The sequence below is a fragment of the Oncorhynchus tshawytscha genome, linkage group LG13, assembly GCF_018296145.1.
Source record: "Oncorhynchus tshawytscha isolate Ot180627B linkage group LG13, Otsh_v2.0, whole genome shotgun sequence".
Classification (NCBI taxonomy): Eukaryota; Metazoa; Chordata; class Actinopteri; order Salmoniformes; family Salmonidae; genus Oncorhynchus; species Oncorhynchus tshawytscha.
Genome location: NC_056441.1, coordinates 72622847 through 72641912, shown reverse-complemented (window position 1 = coordinate 72641912; position 19066 = coordinate 72622847).

The following is a 19066-nucleotide window of genomic DNA, read 5'->3' as shown; positions in this document are numbered from 1 at the left end:
CAGATGAGAAAACCCTATAACTGTCGCAGGGACAGAGAATTAGCATAGCTCCTGATGTACCCCAGGCTGGAATGAACTCTCCAGAACTCTAAGGGTTCTAATTAAATCAAGAGGCAGAGATCTGTTCCCAGTTTTTCTACAGTTATCTAACTAGATTTCGCCTATCGAATAGGATTAAATGCATAGAAATAGAACAAATAGAATGGGAGTCCCCATTCAATTCAATGATTCGTCTATTCTATTCATTCAATTTCTATGCATTCAATCCTTTCCGATGGGTGAAATTCAGATAGATACATTTAGAAAAACTGGGCCCAGGGGATAAAGAGGATTAATGTTAGGAGGCCTCTGTAAAGTAGACTATACCTCACCCTGGGTCTGGATTAACACCTTCTATACACTACAGGTTACCATCCATGCATGCAGGCTGCATATATAACACGGATATAAGACACAAAGGCTTATAGCATGACATTCCTGTGTCCTTTCCTTGGCTTTATATTAGCGTCTATAAGCAAATAGAGTACAATGCATCTGACTCTAGTCTGTACACGGACTGCCTGCCAGTGACAGATATATTCATCAGTTTGCCGTGCAGTAATGTCCAAGATAATGTGTTTGTCATCTGGTCCGGACATACAAATCAGCTTATCCCCAGGGGCTAAACTGAATGAAGCAATGCATATTAGTAATGAATGAATCCAGGGCTGACTCAGTTCAACATTGACCTCCTTTACTATATGAAATGTCAGGAGTTGACATATCGTGGCAGTTCGGAGTTACAGGATATGTTTTTATTATGTTTGTTTTTAGCCCCCCACCCCCCCCCACCCCCCCACCCCCACCCCCCACCCTCCTCACTCAACCTCCATGTTTGTTAGCATCCATTGGCTATTTCTCTCTGCCCTTTCCACTTGCTTTGTTTGCATTCAGTCAGAGTACATTCACACGCCAGGAATGAAAGGGAGGGAGAGTTTTTGCCCTCTAGTTACCTGCAGGGATGGATTGAAACAGTGTCGCTTGAGTTGGCCTTTTATCATACAATGAGCCAAGAGCGATATGTCTGTCTATTGGTGCCAAGGGCGAAGGGGGAACTGAACTTTAGTCAGCTTTCCACACTCACTTGACCATAGAGCAGTCACTTGGACGGAGCTGAGTGATTGGATACTTGAAAAATACAGCCTCAGTCCATGCTCTAATTTTGCCATTTAGACTCTTCTCCTCAGACTCTGTTTCATCACTGCCTGCCTGGCCTGCACTCTTAGTGTAATGTTTTGTTTAGGATAATCTAAAATGTAAAAGGGATGGGTGCGTTGCAAATAATGTTTTTGTTGTTGCTTGATGACTATCATTTGTAAACTCTGGCATGCGGGCCAGAGATGCAATTTGTTTTATGGTGCCTTGTTACTTAGCTTTACATTTTTTGCTGGTAAACACATTAGTTGCAATGAGATGAAATGACATTGCTATAAATTGCTATTACATGTACCTCTCATTAGTGGGGGAGATGAATGCTGCTTTTAGTGGAGCTGGCTTAGTCTGATAGATGTGTCCATGTTGTTGATCCAGCATTAATGAAGTTATTAGTCTGGACACTGGTAATGCAGGCTAATTTCTATTTCTACTGTGACATAATGGATTTGAGGCTCTGGATCAAGAAACTATAACGAATCTGATTGTGTCACATTTATTTTGATGAAGATATGCTGAGATAATGAAGACATCATTCAGCTCCCTGAAATCACTCAGAGCTTAGTTCAAATACTCATCCCCCTTTCAACCCCACAATTGCTTTGATTCTAGATTATACAGAGATTTATCGTTATAGAGACATTCAGATGGAGCCATTTCATAGACCAGCTGACTCATAGAGACAGAGAGAGGAAAGAGAGCTGTGCGACTTTGTCGGGATGTGAGGGTTGTGCTTGGTTACGGAGAAGCCTGAGCTGTCACCTCCTCCACTGACATGGTCTCAGGGCAGCAGGGCAGGACTCAGAGCTGGCTGACTGGCTCGAAGTTGGCTGACTGGCTCAGAGCTCAGAGGGTGCGGGGGGGGTGGAACCAACAGACCCCGATCTGAACGTCCGCGGGCAGCCAGCAGGTTATCCAGCCGGATCGACAGGTCCACTATCTGGTCGAACGGGAGGGTGGTGTCTCTGCAGGCCAACTCCTGTCGGACGTCCTCGCGCAGACTGCAGTGATAATGGTCTATCAGGGCCCTGTCGTTCCATCCCGCTCCGGCAGCCAGTGTCCGAAACTCCAGGGCGAACTCCTGGGCGCTCCTCGTCCCCTGCCTCAGATGGAATAGGCGTTCACCCGCCGTTCTACCCTCGGGCGGGTGGTTGAAGACTGCCCGGAAGCGGTGGGTGAACTCCTCAAACTGGTCCAACGCCCCATCTCCCTCTCTCCACATGGCGTTGGCCCACTCCAGGGTTTTCCCAGTGAGGCACGAGACGCGGGCGGACACCCTCTCACGGCCCGAAGGAGCCGGGTGGACGGTTGCCAGGTACAAGTCCAGCTGCAAGAGGAACCCCTGGTAGTTCGCAGCCGTCCCATCATATTCCTGGAGAAGGGAGAGACAAATCCCACTGGGACCAGGAGAAGGAGGGGCACGTAGTGGAGAACCCAGCTGTGCTGATGGAGGCGCTGGGAGAACTCCCTGTCTTTCCCAGCGGTCCATTGTCTGGACAACGCGGTCCTTGGCGGTGCCAAGATGGTGGAGCATTGTTGCGTGCTCCTGGACGCACTCCTCCACCCCTATACCCGGGGTACCTGCTCCTGCTGACTCCACAAGTTGGTTCCGGTATTCTGTAAGGGGTGCGTACTGACGGCAGTTGTGTCAGACGCAGGAGAGCAAAAACTGTATTTCCAGTTTAATAATAAAAACTCACCGGAAAACAGAACAATCAATAAATGGGTACATAACCCGACGTACACCTGACATAACGTGCACAAGCACTTACAATAAACAATACCAGACAATGACATGGGGGGGAACAGAGGGTTAAATACACAACATGTAATTGATGGATTTGAAACCTGGTGTGTGGGAAGACAAGACAAAACAAATGGAAAATGAAAAGTGGATCGGCGATGGCTAGAAGACTGGTGACGTCGACCGCCGAACGTCGCCCAAACAAGGAGAGGGACCGACTTCGGAGGAAGTCGTGACAGGCTCAGAGCTAGCTGACTGGCTCAGAGCTCCGCACTCGCTGACAACTGACACTCTCACTTCACTGGCTCACTCAAGCAGTGAGACATGGCAAGGGGACATGGCAGAGAGAGAGAGAGAGAGAGAGAAGGCTGTGGGGGGATACCCTGAGAGACTATGATGGAAAAGGTCCAGGAGTCATCACATGACCAGGGTTGCTTTCTTCCTGTCATGAAAGGTAGCTGCTACCTCTGGGAAAAAAACTTGAAATGTGTATATATCTTGTGGATTGTCATGAATAAAATAAATGACCACCTAGCTGTTTCCAACACTACTGTGTTCATCCTGCCAGCTCTACTTTGGTTCTCTTTGCTGAGTTGGACACTGTCATGGGAATTGTTCTGCTTGTTAGATCCACTTAAGAAAAAGCCTGGGGATTCATTTATCAATATTGTGTAGAAACTATTCAAAAATACTACTGACCAATGGAATTTAGAATGTTCGTAAGCATAGAAAAAGTGTGATTTATCAATCCTATGAGTGTCATACATACAGCGATAGGAGATAATTGTTGATAAATACCAATTGTTCTCAGCCTCAGTGCTCATGCACAACCTTGGCTATTTGTATTTGAAATGTCTGTAATTAACCACTTGTCACGTCCTGATCTTATTTCTCTATTTGGTTAGGTCGGGGTGTGATTTGGGTGGGAATTCTAGTTTTTCTATTACTTTGTTGGCCGGGTATGATTCCCAATCAGAGGCTGTCTATCGTTGTCTCTGATTGGGGATCATACTTAGGCAGCCTGTTTTCCACCTTAGTTTGTGGGATCTTGATTTTGTATAGGTGCTGTGTAGCCTGCAGAACTTTACGTTCGTTTTGTATTCTGTTGTTGTTTGTCGGTGTTCATTTTAAATAAAGTAAGATGTTCGCCTACCACGCTGCACCTTGGTCTAATCCTTCTCTAAATGATCATAACACCATATATGATCAAAATCATCCCTTTAAACCTATGGAGAACATACAACGCCGTATCATGAAATACCCTACAACGGTGCAACCCCCCAAAAAGTTGAAAAATAAACATTTTCCGAGATTGAAATAGAGGTGCTAGTGTCAGAGATTGAGTACAACCAAAAGACTGAAATAGAGGTGCTACAAATAAATTTACGTCAAATCACATTATATCTACAGTAGCTTTGATCGGAATGATCATGTCAACATCATACATTCAAAATCTTAGCTAGCAGTCATCATCATGAATCAAGTCGACAATCTACTCGCAAATCCTTTTTAATCCTTGTCACAATTATAGATAAAACGTATCGGTGCTCATCGGCCATTGGACATAAACATTACACAAGTTGGAAGTCGCAAATTCAACAATGAGTGGTTTGGAAGGAATCAGTGTGGCTAACTGCAAGTATTGCAAAGCAATCATTAGCCTGCTATTCAGTGGAGTGGCTGTGTGGTCCCAAGTCTAAGATTAGGGGTCTCTTATCCTAGTTTAAAATTATAAACATTCAAAATTGGCCATGCTGTCAATAAAGCATGTTTTGTGCCGCGCTCAAAACAACTGTTAACTTGGAACTGCAAAATTGGCCTTTAGTGAGTTCAAGACAACTGGGACCTCAGGACAAACGAGCTACACCTGGGAAAATACGTTTTGAACTTTCATCCATCTAGGAATTGTAAATGTGGAACTCGAGCCTCTTTCTATAGCTACAACCTGAAGATCACTGACGTCAACATGATTCAACCTTTTTTTCCCCCGAGTTCCCGGTTGTCTTGAAAGCACCCTAAATCCAGAGAATGCCAGACTTTGATGACAAAGTTTGATGACAACATTTCCCCACGAAGGACCAAGGCGCCACCTTCCTGTTCAAGTGAGCACAGTACAACAAGGTGAGTCCAAAAATGTATTGTATGTTGCCGCATAAATGATGTAATATGAGAAAAGGGTGGAGACCTAGTCAGTTGTACAACTGAAATGGGTCTTCAGCATTTAACCCAACCCCTCTGAATCAGAGAGGTGCGGGGGGCTGCCATAATCAACATCCACGTTTTCGGTACATGGATAGAACAACAGATTTTTACCTTGTCAGCTCAGGGATTCGATCCAGCAACCTTCAGTTACTGGCCCAACACTCTAACCACTAAGCTACCTGCTATCTGTCATTCATAATTTGGTCAGATATACTTCGATGTTTAGTGTCAGCATTTGTTGCTGGCATCTCATGCCTAAACTTGCTAATCTTGCCAATTAAAAAATTATTAAAGTAGTTGACAATATCAGTTTTGTAGTGAATGAGCGACCTGATTCAATGAATGATGGAGCTGAGTTTGCCTTTTTTCCCAACATTTCATTGAAGGTGATCCATAGCTTTTTACTATTATTCTTTATGTAATTTATCTTTGTTTAATAGTGTATTTTATTCTTCTTTTTATTAATTTTAGTCACGTGATTTCTCAATTTGCAGTACTTTTGCCAATCGGTTGTGCAGCCAGACTTATTTGCCATTGCTTTTGCCATTTTTTCAATTCTTCATCAATCCACTGGGATTTAACAGTTTTTACAGTTGTTTTCTTAATGGGTGCATGCTTATTAGTAACTGGGATAAGCAATTTCATAAATGTGTCAATTGCAGCGTCTGTTTGCTCCTCATAACACATCACAGACCAGCAAATATTCTTCACATCAACAACATATGAATCACTACAAAACTTATTGTATGACCTCTTATACACTATATTAGGCCCAACCTTTGAAACTTTGGTTTTCCTAGATATGGCTACTATATTGTGATCACTACATCCGATGGATCTTGATACTACTTTCAAGCACATTTCTGCAGCATGAGTAAAGATGTGATCAATACATGTTGATGATTTCATTCCTGTGCTGTTTGTAACTAACCTGGTAGTTTAACTGATAACCTGAACCAGGTTGCAGGCACTGGTTACAGTTTGAAGCTTTTTCTTGAGTGGGCAGCTTATTAATAGCCAGTCAATATTTAAATCACCCAGAAAATATACCTCTCTGTTAATATCACATACATTATCAAGCATTTCACACATGTTTTCCAGAAACTGACTGTTAGCACTTGGTGGTCTATAGCAGCTTCCCATAAGAATGGGCTTTAGGTGAGGCAGATTAACCTGTAGCCATATTACTTCAACAGTATTTAACATCCTCTCTAATCTTTACAGGAATGTGGTTCTGAATATAAACAGAAACACCTCCACCACTGGCATTTCTGTCTTTTCTGTAAATGTTATAACATTGTATTGCTACCACTGTATCATCAAATGTATTGTCTAAGTTAGTTTCAGAGATCCAAATATGAATGTCATCTGTTACTAAAAAGTTATTCATTTCATTAACCTTGTTATTTAAGCTAGAGATGTTAACGTGTTTTGTTTCGAAAAGGTATCGAAATTGTCAACAAAAGTTACACCCATTGAGCTGCAATAATCACATAGCCAGTTGTAAAGAGAACAAATCCTGCTAAATGTTCATGTTACTGTCACGACTTCCGCTGAAGTCGGTACCTCTTCTTGTTCGGGCGGCGTTCGGCGTCACCGGCCATCTAGCCATCGTCGATCCACCTTTCATTTTCCATTTGTTTTGTCTTGTCTTCCCACGCACCTGGTTCCAATTCCATAATGACATGTTTGTGTATTTAACCCTCTGTTTAACCCCCATGGCCTTGTCCGGAAATGTTTATTGTAAGTGTATGTGCACATTATTGCTGGCGCGCGAAGGGGTTTTGTCCCATTGTATCTATTGTTTTTGTTCACAGTGATTTTTTATTATTAAACTGCGCCGTTGTAACAGTCTTTGCTCTCCTGCGCCTGACTTCTCTGCTGCGAGTACGCACTCCTTACAGTTACACTCAATACCATGATTCAGAGAGGGCGCAGGGCCAGATATGATGGGTCTTTTGTTACTGTCTAGCGAGTCAATCAGCTCTTTGAAATCCAGTTTCAGCTGTTCAGAGCTGCCCTTCATGATGTCATTAAAACCCACATGGACTACGATAGAATCGATGTCCATGTTCTGGCATAGTACATTCGGGAGCAGCTTAGTTATGTTTTTTACTCGAGCTCCGGGATAAGAAATTGTTTTTGCACCAGGAACAGTTACATTTCTTACCATGATGCTGCCCAAGGACGAAGACATCCACCCACTTCCACGTTTCATAACATGGTGCAGGCCTCCGACAGACAGAGAAACCCGCTCGATCCAGAGCAGGGACAGAAGATTGCTGACGTTGTAGGGGAAGGAGTAGGAGTAGGCTCAGTGGCCGCAGACACAGGCCCTTTACCCAGAGCCACGAAGGTGCAGGAAGGCTCCAGGGCATTGTTATTCACAATACCAGAATATGTATATTTATATTAGGTTCAGTATGAGCTGACAGCACTACTAATGCTGTGTGAGGCGAAGCTCTGAGAGGGGGCATGGCATTATAGCTGTGTCTGAGAGCCACGGGCCGATGGGTTCGTTGGGCGGGGTCAACTTTATGCTGTAATTTTATCACAGGTGAAGGATTCAGAACGGGAGAGAGGGAGTGAGTGGCCGTCCGGCAGGCAGACAGGTAGGAGCTGGAAGGCACAGTGAAAAATCGCTTCCCATCTCCCACTGGTCAGGACTGGACTAGCGAGCCAGTGGAGAGCGGGCAGCGGAGTGGAGACAATGAGACAATCGTCTAGGACGGGTGTTTTTTCTGCACTCCTTTTCCCAAGTGTAACTGCCACACTCCACAGCATTAATCAGGGCTGGGGTGACAGTGACAGGGAGCCAGCCAGCACAACTGCTGATCTGTCACTGCGGAGAGGCAAATGACAGCGATAACTTTGAGCATCCTGCAGGAAGGACAGACACAGACACTCTACACACCATCCTACTGTTAAAAAGGACATTCCCTCCCCTCTGAAGGCTCTCACTCTGACTGCGTAACAGAAGAGATGGAAAGTACCATGGACATTGTGTCTCTCAGCCTGGAATTCACATTAAGCAACATTCACATTTGACCAAAATGACTCCATATGAAGGAGTACTTCAAATGTAGGTATTTTGGTTTGTCAATATTTCAGTTTTAAATCTGAAATGAAATACCCCCATTCAACACAAGGCCTGTTTTTTTCCCTGTGGCACTGTTGTGTCTGCTTTCTTACCTGAGGTGCGTTCAACAAGGGAAATAGTTTGCGAACGTTGGGCAACGTTAGCTTACATATTCCATTTGTTTTATGTTAGCCACGACCTTTTGAGAAGATAGTGTGTTTCTGGTCTAAGCTGCCGCTAAAAATAATCAAGTGGCCATGTAGACTTTATACTATATTTAGTTGGAATAGCTAAGTCGTTTTCAGTTTTAATACTGTTGCTAAAAAGCCACAGTAATCCTTACAAAAAGTAGATGTTTGATGTTTCACTGTAACATTTTGGAATGTTGATTCAAATTGTTACTCTGGTAACATGTTCGCTGCAAACAGGTTTGTTGCAAAATATCTGTAGGTATGAGTGTTCATAGCCTTACAGGTATGGGGTTGCTTGGGCAACAGTCATTTTGCAGGGTCACCCTTCCAAAACTTGTGTTGTTGATATGAGTGAATCCTTGGTGGGTGGCCGAGGAAAGGGCAACACCAATGTAGAACTGTAAAAGTAAACCAACTGATCAGATTACTCAAAATCACCATCGTAATAGTAACAGTGAAACCGCATCCTCCATATCTGTATCTATAACGCTACACAACATTTTCAGGATTCAGACTTATATGAACTGTACAGTAGTAGGTATGAATGATGTGACTGCCCTCTGGGAGGCACTAACAGTACAAACTAAATGGTTGATCAGGTTTTTGTACTAGAGATGATGTAAGTATCCATGCTTGTCAAGTCATGTTATGGAGACATACTAAATTACAGCTCATATATAAAAGGGCACACAAGTTCACAGTTTAGGTCTGCCTGTCTGTCTGGGTAATACAGTGTTTCACATCCCTAGGAAACGGGAGGGTGAGAAGGGGGGAGAGGAGGGAACTAGGAAGGGAGTACGGCCCTTGGCCCTAGTAGACTAAAGCCCTTTGCCTCTGTTCCTCTTCCTACTCGATTTGCTTCCTGATTTGTCTTGCTTTTACTGGAATCAGTTTGCTATGATCCTGACCACAACCTACTGTATTCCTGCCCCTGATCACATCTCTCCTGCAGCCCGTTTCCTCTGTTGGCACACCTCAGGCATTCATTCACCAGTGAGTTTCCTTGCTTTGTGACAAGAGAAGGCATGCTGCCAATTGCTCATCCACTCACAAACACTTAGAGGTCAGAGACTTTACGGCACAGGCCTATCCTACTACACACAAAAGCATGCACCCAGGCAGGCACGCACACACACACGCACGCACGCACGCACGCACGCACGCGCACACACACACACACACACACACACACACACACACACACACACACACACACACACACACACACACACACACACACACACACACACACACACACACACACACACACACACACACACACACACACACACACACACATTTGCAATTTTCTGGTGAGAATCAGAAATGGGGGCATTTGATTTGCTCAAAACAGCTTAGTTCATGGTAAATTATATTGCAAGGATGTCTACATCCAAAATTACTTCATTCATATCATTTCAAGTTGAATGACAGTCCTTGACCGAAAAGGAATGCGGTTGGCAATGCTAATTATAGGATGAGAGACAGAGTGTGACATTCAATGTCTCGGAGAAGAGCCAAGGAGGTGTATTGTAACCTACTCATTTCAAAGGAGAGAAGCAGGGGTAAAAAACCAACCATGCAAATAATTATCAATAAGTTCCAACTGTATAAGTAATCATGGAAAATAACTATCTTATGTTAGAAATATTGATTGTAATGCCTCTATTCATTTTCAAAGAAGTATGGGGGATTCATAATGTTCAGAACATGATTTATTCTCTTTAATATTACATAATTATCTTTCAATTCTTACAAAAATACAAATTGCATAGGCACAATTCTGACACTTTTATAATAATAAGTTGCTTTCTGAGATGTGTGCTGCCGGGGAAGGAAGCACTATGATTCTCTCATTAAGAAAACAGTCATCTTTCTCATGCTCTGTTTTAAGACTAAACTCATACAGCTCATTCAGTAGCTATTTTTATGACATTATATTCTGAATTACAAACACATGTTGGAATGTTAAACACATTCCTTTCACTTTTAGAGACTATTGGATGTAAAACGTATACTGTATCCTACAAAACGTATACTGTATCCTACAAAACGTATACTGTATCCTACAAAACGTATACTGTATCCTACAAAACGTATACTGTATCCTACAAAACGTATACTGTATCCTACAAAACGTATACTGTATCCTACAAAAGGTATACTGTATCCTACAAAACGTATACTGTATCCTACAAAACGTATACTGTATCCTACAAACCGTATACTGTATCCTACAAAACGTATACTGTATCCTACAAAACGTATACTGTATCCTACAAAACGTATACTGTATCCTACAAAAGGTATACTGTATCCTACAAAACGTATACTGTATCCTACAAAACGTATACTGTATCCTACAAAACGTATACTGTATCCTACAAACCTCTCCTGTAACATTTCATTTCAACAATACTTTTGTCAATCTGTTTAAACAAGTGTAAGACATTACTAAGAAATCCACTTGCAAAGCCAAATAGCCTAAGCCATCATTGCAATCCCATACATACAGTACATATATAGACATATACACACATCAGCTTCACTCTGTTTGACATCATTGTAGACATTAACGTTGGTGCCCTACAGTAGAGCTCATGTCTTGGGTTCACCCAGAGTCAGTACATTGTAAGGAACTGTTGGTAGCCAGCTGATCCTTGCAGGTAATCCGGCTGCCACTTGAAGGGCACGGCAGGATAGGAGTCTGAGAAGCTGTCAGTGTGGTACGGATGACAGGTGGCCCTCATTCCAAATGGGTACCCTGACCCCCATCTCCACTCACAGCTGCTGAAGTACAGGGGGCTGCTCAAGTCCTCTTGAGGGTGTGAGGGTGTGTAGAGCTGGGTCCCAGTGGGGGAGAAGTGGGCATAGGATGGGGAGGGCAAGCACGATGGGCTGGGGTGTCCCCCTCCTGAGGTGTCTGTATAGAGCTGGAGCTCTGGAAGCAGAGTGATGGGAGACTTGTGGGCACCGTGATCCAGCCGGGACTGCTGGTGGTGTTGAGGCTTACACTGCAAACAGTAAGTCTCCACCGGGGTCTGGAGGCCCCTGTCTCTCTCCCTGTCCTTCCCCAGGTCCAGCATGGCCTCTCCAATCCCAGCCGAGGGCTGCTCTCTGAGGCATTCTGTGTGGGTGCAGGGTGTCTGTCCTCCTGGCAGGGTGCTAGGGCTGGGGTGGGAGAGCAGGAAGCCTGTCAGCAAAGAGATGTGATTGATGGCATGCCTCAGAGTGGCAACCTTGGACAGCCGTTTGCCATTGAGGTCATGTTTGAGCACAATGAGCAGCGCATTGAATGACTGGTTGTGGTCCAGGATGCATTTATGCTCACGAACATTGGCGTCCACAAGGCGGGACGGGACTTGGAGCGGACGGGGCGACTGGGTCTCTTCTCATCCTGGCAGCTGCCGGCCGTGCCCCCCTCGCTTTCTGGAGAAGACTTCTTTGAAACAGCCTCACTGTCCTCGCTTCCACTGTCCTCCTCTTCCTCCTCCAAACCCAGCAGACTCCCCTATTGCTCCTCCTCAGAGAACTCTGACTGTAAGAATGGCGTGGCTGCTCATGGCTGGCCTGGTGCCCCCACTCCCCCTGTGTACAGTACTCTGAGAAGACAGGCTCAGGTCTGTCACTGGTGCCTCATTCTGCAGACACTGCAGATGTTTATCTTCCAAGCTGAAGTAAAACTAGTGAAGTTCCAAGTTCCTGTCCTATCCTACGTGACTCCAATGCTCGGCAGACAGTGTTCAGCCATACCTCAAGCCCAAATCTTTCTACTGTCTCTTAGCTCCTTTCAGTGACTCAGTCCATACCTCTGGCTGGCTCTGACAGGCAAGAGCAGCTTTTAAAGACTTGTCTTTTTGTATGTGTCACATTGTAGGAATGTCTGCCTAAAAGCAAAGTTGTATTCTGTTTACAAGGGCCCTGGAGGCAAACAGGAGAAAGATTAGTCAACTGCTCCCCCCCCTCTCCACCCCCTCCCCTCCTCTCCCCAGTCATGCAGGATCTCCTCCGCTTCTAAGGTGCATTATTAGCATGATCAGTGTCATAATGGAACATGAACATGTGATGATAAGTGGCAGTATTACAACATTGTGAAAAAAACATGGTATGTTGGTGGATGGAAGCCATTTGTGACATTTCTGGAATATTTCAGTCAAAATACTTTCTTAAATGTTATCTTAAAAATAACGAGTACCCCAAAAATAATGTTGCGTAGAAGACGTGTGAAATTTATGTAGGCTAATGTTTGAGTATGAAGATCTTGACAGATAGGAATGCTATCTTAAAAACAACGAGTCATGTTTTAGGTCTCTGGAATATTATTTTTTTAGGACTGAGAATGCATTGCAGAAGTAGGCATTGTGATTCACCAAGTCTCGCCTGCCAGGAATCTCAAACACACAGTTGTTGAAAGAGATTAAAATACAATTCCTCTTTACACCTTATAGCTGAGAAAAGAGAGTAAAAACACTTATCATCACGTGTAAGCTATATCTACGGCAACAATTAGCCTATTATTAATATTATTATTATTAATTAGTTATATTGAGTGATTCTTACCTTGCCATGGCTGGACTAAGGTACAGTGTAATTTGAATGTCTAGGTTGGGTGTTGGGTCATTGTCCTGTTGAAAAACAAAAGACAGTCCCACTAAGCGCAAACCAGATGGGATGGCGTGTCGCTGCAGAATGCTGTGGTAGCTATGCTGGTTACGTGTGCCTTCAATTCTAAACAAATCACAGACGTCAACTCCGGTTACACTGACATGGTGAGAGCAATGTGTTTTCCCCATTGCAACTCAATAGTAAAAGGCTGATAGTTATTGTTGGTGGAAAAAAAGTTGTTTAGGTGAGAATTATAACATCACCCTTCCTTTTCTTGTTCTGCAATTAATGCATAATGTATAGGTTTCTTAAACACAGGTCTGCACACTCTTGCATGGTGTGCTCTCTATAATTTGAAATTAGTTGTAAAAGCAATAACTTTCCATGCTAATCATAGGTTAGGTTTTGAAAATGTGGGAGGGTCACAACTTCACAATTCCAGTCAGAGTTTTCCCTAAAGACTGTTATGCCCATGTCTTCATATCTTATCAATGTTTACCCATAACAATATGACCTTCTCAGTCACAATGACGTCAGTGTTAGACTTTACCCTCTCTTTTCCCTGATTCCTATTACTCACATTTCTTTCTTTGGCCCCTTGGTTTGATTGCAGACGAGGATCCTCACAAAATGGTCCTCGTCTGAGATCTGAAGGGAGGGGGATAAAAAACATTCCACAATCATCTTTGTAAATAAAACTATCCATCTGCTGCCATAATTATCTTTTTTTATCAACGTTATTTTCATCCATCATTCTCCCTCACTTTTTACATCATCAGCCACCACTAGTTTGATGTCATCTTAGCAGAATGATCCCAGGAGAATCTGAAGAATCTACTTGGTTAGCCACATCCTGGACTAACAGAGTCCTTTGGGTGAGAGGAAATGAAAGGGAGGATGTAGGACCTGTACAGGTAGAGTGTCTGATGAACAAGTCGGAGATAATGCAAGACTATTTGAGGACTTTGAGCGTGGGAACTGAAGCTCAGTGTTTTGGCAGGACTGGCTCGCTGGAGTCTGAGAGAACACAGTGGGAACTAGGCATAATACAGTAGCCTAATCTTGTGAAGTAGGTTTTGGTGCAACTTTAAGCTTGCCTTATTACACTAGGCAAGTTGTCATACATTCTACATAGCTTCTCTATTCTTAGTGTATGAGACAACAACTATTTTAAATAATAAACTGTGAGGCTAGTGTAGGCATAGTGGCCTAGGCTTTGACCAAAATCTACCTTTGGTCAAGAGGTACCTTTGAGCAAGACACTTCACCTTAATTTTTCCACCTTAAATCATAGCATTATTTACGCCCTCTAAACCAACTGAGATTGCCGGTTCAAGTGGACTCAAATCAAATTATGATCAATCGATTGTTTCATTTTTCACAAGGGGTTAGAAAGAGTAATGTCAGCAGAGTTACTGGAGCTGCTGTCCCAAGCCGTCTTAAATTATGAGGACAGACTCTGGGAGATGAGAAGCAAGTACAGGGAGTGAATATTTAATAAATAATGGACAGGAACAAAACAAGGACAGCGTCTGGACAGCGGAAACAAAACATAATTCATGCAGAAACGTGGAAGAAACTGAGGAAGTGACAGATATAGGGGAGGCAATCAATAAAGTAATAGAGTCCAGGTGAGTCCCATGAAGCACTGATGCGCATAACGATGGTGACAGGTGTGCGTAATGATGGGCCGCCTGGCGCCCTTAGGCGCCAGAGAGGGGTAGCAGGAGCAGGCATGACAGTATCCTCCCCATCTAGGGGCGCCACCCGGCGTCCCACCTGGGCGAGCCGGACGAGTCAGCTGAGGCGTGGAAGCTCGATGAGCCGGCTGAAGCGTGGAAGCCCGATGTCATGACTGTCCTGATCAAGTCAGGTTACAGGAGACCACAACCCTACAGATTATTTCTCAACCCCAACAGAGGAGTAGAGATCTAGGAGTCTGAAGATGTGAGGGTTTTATGACCCCTAACGACACCGGTAAATCTTAGGCCACAGACAAATTCCTTTTGTCCTGTTACTATGGAGAACCAGCCTCAGAACATTAAACATGAAATAAAGGGACTTTGGAACAATGGTGTCCGTCAGCCGCAATGGTGGTCATGACGATAGATGGATTATAAAAATGTATGTCATTATTGTTTTGTTATTAAAGGTTAATAGATGACGTTATTAAGAAAACATTGTAACGTCAACAGTTTACCTAGTATATGTTTGATGTTTATACATTGTACGTTGTATGGAAAATGTCCAAATCAAAGAGAATGTTTTGGTAAAGATGAAATGTGAAGTTAGTTGTCTAAAATTGGATTTGAGTAAAATCTAGACCTTGCCTCTTAACGAGGTACGCCCAGAGAATTGCCCTAAAGGCGGTTACGCCCACTTCTGACACGAGGGTATAAAACCTGTGGATAAAGAATTTACAGATGAGACTAAGTGACCCAAGCTGCAGCCAAGGTCTAAAAAGTCAACGAACCCAAAACGCAACACAAGTTTGAAGTCAAAGAAATCTTTTTCTACCCAAGCTATGGATGAGTAGCTGTGTCTAAGCGGGTGAATTCAAGTCGAACCACCTAGCCTCCACCTCCCATCGAATTGTGGTATCTACACTGTTTCATTCCTACGCTGTGAGCTCTGAGCTACAGAGCTGTCTGTCCTCAGAAGAGCCCTTCCAGAACAAGGGTGAGGGAACAGGCTCCTAAGCCAAAAGGACACTGACATCGTGAGGATGACCAGAGAGGTGCGCCGGAGAAGTGCGTCATTGAGCAGCCTGAACGGTCCACGCGGAGAATCCACAGACACCTTCCCCACGTAATTACATCATTATATTCTGACCCATAAGAGCGGCAGTTTGGGGCAAGGCTAGGGTTAGAATAAGCATAGCTGACAAATTCACTCAAATGTATATTTCTCTCGTGTACTTTCTCTTTTTCTCTCTCTTTTAAATCCCCATTTTGGGTAACACGTACCATAGTGTGTTGGCCCGTTATACTAATTCTAATCAATAGCCTATAATGTGTTTTTGTGTATGTGTATCTTTTATCATCGTTTCAGCTTTCTAGTAAATAAATACTCAACTAAGATTGGTGTGGTACGAACTCATTGGTGGGACCAGGGTCCGTGCAGATTCCCAGATTATGCGACATTCAGAACGAGACTGTAGAGGTAACTGGTTAATTAGCGGCTGTTGTAAAAATCAATATTCTGATATTCTTTGAGTTAATTTGGGAAATAGAAACTCAATAAAACTAATTTTCCCATGGTGCCCCAGGTTAATGAGTTAATCATTGCTTGATTCAGTTAATCACGCAATTAGAAACCTTTAATCATTCGATGAGCAACAGTCGTCACATTAACTAATACAACGTCACGACACCGACGAGCCGGCTGAAGCGTAGAAGCCTGACGAGCCGGGATGGGAGCCTGATGAGCTGGCTGAGGTGTGGGAGCCCGACGAGCCGGGATGGGAGCCTGATGAGCTGGCTGAGGTGTGGGAGCCCGACGAGCCGGCTGAGACAAATGTCAGCGTGGTTACTGGAGCTGCTGTTCCAAGCCATCTTAAATGTCAGCGGAGTTACTGGAGCTGCTGCCCCAAGCCATCTTAAATGTCAGCGTGGTTACTGGAGCTGCTGCCCCAAGCCATCTTAAATGTCAGCGTGGTTACTGGAGCTGCTGCCCCAAGCCATCTTAAATGTCAGCGTGGTTACTGGAGCTGCTGCCCCAAGCCATCTTAAATGTCAGCGGGGTTACTGGAGCTGCTGCCCCAAGCCATCTTAAAAGTCAGCAGGGTTACTGGAGCTGCTGCCATAAGCCATCTTAAATGTCAGCAGAGTTACTGGAGCTGCTGCCATAAGCCATCTTAAATGTCAGTGGAGTTACTGGAGCTGCTGCCATAAGCCATCTTAAATGTCAGCGGAGTTACTGGAGCTGCTGCCCCAAGCCATCTTAAATGTCAGTAGAGTTACTGGAGCTGCTGCCCCAAGCCATCTTAAAAGTCAGCAAAGTTACTGGAGCTGCTGCCACAAGCCATCTTAAAAGTCAGCAGAGTTACTGGAGCTGCTGCCCCAAGCCATCTTAAATGTCAGCAGAGTTACTGGAACTGCTGCCCCAAGCCATCTTAAAAGTCAACAGAGTTACTGGAGCTGCTGCCCCAAGCCATCTTAAATGTCAGCGTGGTTACTGGAGCTGCTGTTCCAAGTCATCTTAAATGTCAGCATGGTTACTGGAGCTGCTGTTCCAAGCCATCTTAAATGTCAGCGTGGTTACTGGAGCTGCTGCCCCAAGCCATCTTAAATGTCAGCGTGGTTACTGGAGCTGCTGCCCCAAGCCATCTTAAATGTCAGCGTGGTTACTGGAGCTGCTGCCCATCTTAAAAGCCATCTTAAATGTCAGCGTGGTTACTGGAGCTGCTGCCATCTTAAATGTCAGCGTGGTTACTGGAAGCCATCTTAAAAGTCAGCAGGGTTACTGGAGCTGCTGCCATAAGCCATCTTAAATGTCAGCGGAGTTACTGGAGCTGCTGCCATAAGCCATCTTAAATGTCAGCAGAGTTACTGGAGCTGCTGCCCCAAGCCATCTTAAAAGTCAGCAGAGTTACTGGAGCTGCTGCCCCAAGCCATCTTAAAAGTCAGCAGAGTTACTGGAGCTGCTGCCCCAAACCATCTTAAATGTTAGTAGGGTTACTGGAGCTGCTGCCCCAAACCATCTTAAATGTCAACAGAGTTACTGGAGCTGCTGCCCAAAGCCATCTTATTTGTAAGGAAACTGACATACAGAGCCAGTGGATTATGGTCTGCACTAATAGCTCCGTTCTCTCCTCCACTTGTGGGGTGGTACTGTCTTTGATTAATTTGTAACAGAAAGGATTTGGGGCTAGCACAGCAGTGTGCTGAGTCATGTAGCCTATAGTCCTACATATGTAGGATCTTAATTTGACACTACATGTTTTAAAAGTCCTGCTTTGCAGGGTGATCAATTTAAGATTCTACATCCATATAGTGCACAAATAGGCTTCCTCAGAGGCCTGGGATTTATAGCAGAGCTTGACAGATTTATGGTCCGAACGCAAAAAGCTTTGACTGTAGTTTGAACCCTTGGCCCAGTGTTTCTGACAGATGACAAAACACCAGCAATTATCTCTCGCCATGAATAACATATATTTCTTTACCAATACATATTTACACAGAGGTCATTTGAGATAATAAGCAAGGAGGAAGACTTGTGGTCCAGTATGTTGACTGAATGGTGAAGGAATTTTCACACTACTTTGAGAACAGATTTTTTATCATCTATTTGTAATCTAGCAAAGGAAGAAAAACAGTTTCCAGTGAAGACGTGTATTATTGATGGTATTGTTTTAATTCATGTGTCAAACCAATGAAACCATAATTGTGCTTGTCACGTCCTGACCTTACTTCCTTTTTTATGTCTCTGTTTTAGTTTGGTCAGGGCGTGAGTTGGGGTGGGCATTCTATGTTTTGTATTCTAGGTTTTGTATTTCTATGTTTGGCCCAGTATAGTTCCCAATCAGAAGCAGCTGTCATTAGTTGTCTCTGGTTGAGAACCATACTTAGGCAACCTGTTTTCCCACTATGGGTTGTGGGTAGTTGTTTTCTGTGTCTGTGTTTTACCATACAGAACTGTTTCTGTTTTCATTTATTTCTCTTGTTCTTTTGTATTCAGTGTGTTCAATTAAATTTCATTAAAATATGGACACTTACCACGCTGCGCATTGGTCCGATCTTTCCTACTCCTCCTCAGGAGAGGAGGAAAACCGTTACAGTGTTCTTCAACAACAACAGAAAAATGGAGGTAGACAGCATAATGGGCATAATGTATCTGGGAAGTGAGATGTTATTTTACACTTTGTAATTCAATGCGCTTCACAAGATCTCATTAAATACAGGGAGTCTGTCTGGGTGTGATAGAAATAAAGTCAGTATAGCAGCCAGGTATTCTTTTTCCCTGCAGCTGTAAATGTGTAAAGGTGGAGGACACTGCTGGTCCAAGCTCTCCCCATCCAGCTCCAACCCTCTGCCTTCATACACTGGCAGAGCT